We start from the raw sequence: 2691 nt of genomic DNA, 5'->3' as shown, positions 1-2691 counted from the left end.
AATAAAACAAATAACCCTGTTAAAAAATATGGTCAAAAGACCTGGACAGATATTTCTCCAAAGAAGACATACAAATGGCCAGTAGGGATATTAAAAGGTGTTCAATATCACCATTGATTAGGGAAATGCAAATTAAAATGAGATTTCTCCTGACTCATCTTAGAATGGCTATTACAAAAAAAATGAAAGACAAGTGTTGGTGAGGATTTGAAGAAAAGAGAACACTTGTAAAATGTTGGTGTGAATGTAAATTAATGCAGCCATTATGGAAAACAGAAGGCAGGTTTCTCAAAAATAAAAAATATATAATTAGTATATGACCCAGAAATTCTACTTCTGGGTGTATATTCAAAGGAGTTAAAATCAGCATGTTGACTAGATATCAATACTTCCATGTTCATTGCAGCATTATTCACAATAGCCAAAATATGGAAACAATCTAAGTGCATATCAAGGGATGAATGGATAATGAAAACTATATATACATATTTATAGTGTATACACACAGTGGAATACTATTCAGCCTTTAAAAAGGAGAAAATTCTGTCATTTGTGAAAACAAGGAAAAATCTAGAGGATCTTATGTAAAATTAAATAAGTCAGGTACAGAAAGACAAATCCATCATGATCTCGCTTACATGTGAAATCTGAAAAATGTCAGACTCATAGAAGTAAAGAGTAGAATGATGGTTAGCAGAGGCTGGAGGAGGCGGGTTAGACAGGAAAAGAAGATGTATTTGTCAAATGGTACAAGGTTCAGCTAGATAGAAGAAGTAAGTCCTGATGTATTGAGCAATAGGGTAATTATAGTTAATAATAATGTATTATATATTTCAAAATTGCTGAAAGAGTATATTTTAAGTGTTCTCACCATAAAGTAATGATAAATATGTGAGTTGAAAGATATGTTAATTAACGTGATATAAATGTTCCACAATGTATACATGTATCTTAACATAATATTGTATGCTATAAATACATATGATAATTATCAAATAAAAAATTAAGATGGAGCTGAGTCAAGAATCCAAGACTCTGAAGTTAGATTTTTCATTTTCTATTATGCCAAAGTGTTTCCTGAATATTAAAATTGAATATGGCACATCCAAAAGAGTGTGTCAGAAAAAGACAGGAAAGGGTGGACTGCTGTATATACTCATATTTTTAGTCAGTTGTGTGAGATCTTATTAGAAGAAGAAAATCAGATATTTTAAGAAAATTCTTATAACTCCCATAATACTAAAATTTTATGGCAAACCTAAAACCTTCAAAATATAAGGTTTTATTTAAAGTGAATCATATATATGCAAAGTTTTTATTGAGATTATGAAAGCAAAATCTCTCAAAGTAGCAACACATGTTTTAGACTGTGCTATGCAGAATAGCAGAATGGTGCCAATGGCAAAAACTCTTTCAAAAGAAATAAAAATTCTAGAGGTCTCAAGCCAGCTATACTAATCTATGTCTTAGCAACCTAGTGTAATTCCTACAAATTCTGAGCGTTGCCTTTAATGTATCTGCATGGTTCTCATATCATTTCATAAACTTCAAATACTCACACTTTATAACTGAAATGATATACAAACTTTATTATTAAATAAGCTATGGGATGATATTCTCAATCTACCCTATAAGGATACTATCTTCCTGTCAGAAAAGCTGAGACTCTCCAATACATATTTACTCCCCAGATCTTTTTTCTTTTTTTATTTTTTTGAGACGGAGTCTCTCTCTGTCGCCCAGGCTGGAGCGCAGTGGCGCAATCTCGGCTTGCTGCAAGCACTGCCCAGATCTTAACTGTGGAATCTCCAGACTGTGTTCGGTCAGTAATCCATTATTAGTTTTGCCTCATGTGTCCTAACCACCTTCTCTTTACCTTCTATTTAAGCCCCAAATAAAAGTTATTATTCTTGGCTCAATTATGCAAATCCTTTGAAGGGAACTGGTGACACTATAGCCTTTCTTTACCTGCCACCTTGTGATTCAGGCTTCCTAGGTATCTATGAATATTCACATCAGGTTACCTGGACTCAATAGAGGCAGCACCAACAAAAAACATAATTGAGAAATACGCCACTTTTAGTCTTTCGAATACATGCCCCACCTTATAATATGTGAACTGATTATTCACTTCTAGACATTCAACTTTCAAACAGGTATGCTCTGTATTAAATATCCACATCCTCCTTCCCTTTCACTCAAAGGACATCGGGAAAGCAAAATGATGCAACGCAAAGTTCACACATAAGGATAATTATTTGTGATAATGGTGATAATGATCCCTATTTCTTTTTCTGCTCTTATAAATTTGCAAATGTCCTACAAACTAAGTGTATTAAATGAGTCTGTGAAAGTTCATACAAGTCCCTAGTATTATTTTTTTCTTACTCTCCAGAAAGTGCTAGCCACGTAGCTCAAAGCAAAATAGAAAAGACGCAAATCATTCATAGGACAAGTGTTGAAGCAACTTTCAATTACTGAATACATTTTTAGCCATTTAAAACTAAAAGAAAAGTAACGTCTGTAATCCCAGCACTTTGGGATGCCGAGGCGGGTGTAACACAAGGTCAGGAAATCGAGACTATCCTGGCTAACACAGTGAAACACCGTTTCTACTAAAAAAATACAAAAACAAAAATTAGCCGGGCGTGGTGGCAGGCACGTGTAGTCCCAGCTACTCCGGAGGTTGAG

This window comes from Mandrillus leucophaeus, unplaced genomic scaffold (genome assembly GCF_000951045.1).
Source record: "Mandrillus leucophaeus isolate KB7577 unplaced genomic scaffold, Mleu.le_1.0 Scaffold477, whole genome shotgun sequence".
In the NCBI taxonomy this organism is placed as follows: Eukaryota; Metazoa; Chordata; class Mammalia; order Primates; family Cercopithecidae; genus Mandrillus; species Mandrillus leucophaeus.
The sequence above is the reverse complement of the archived record's forward strand: the minus strand, read 5'-3'. Positions refer to the sequence as shown.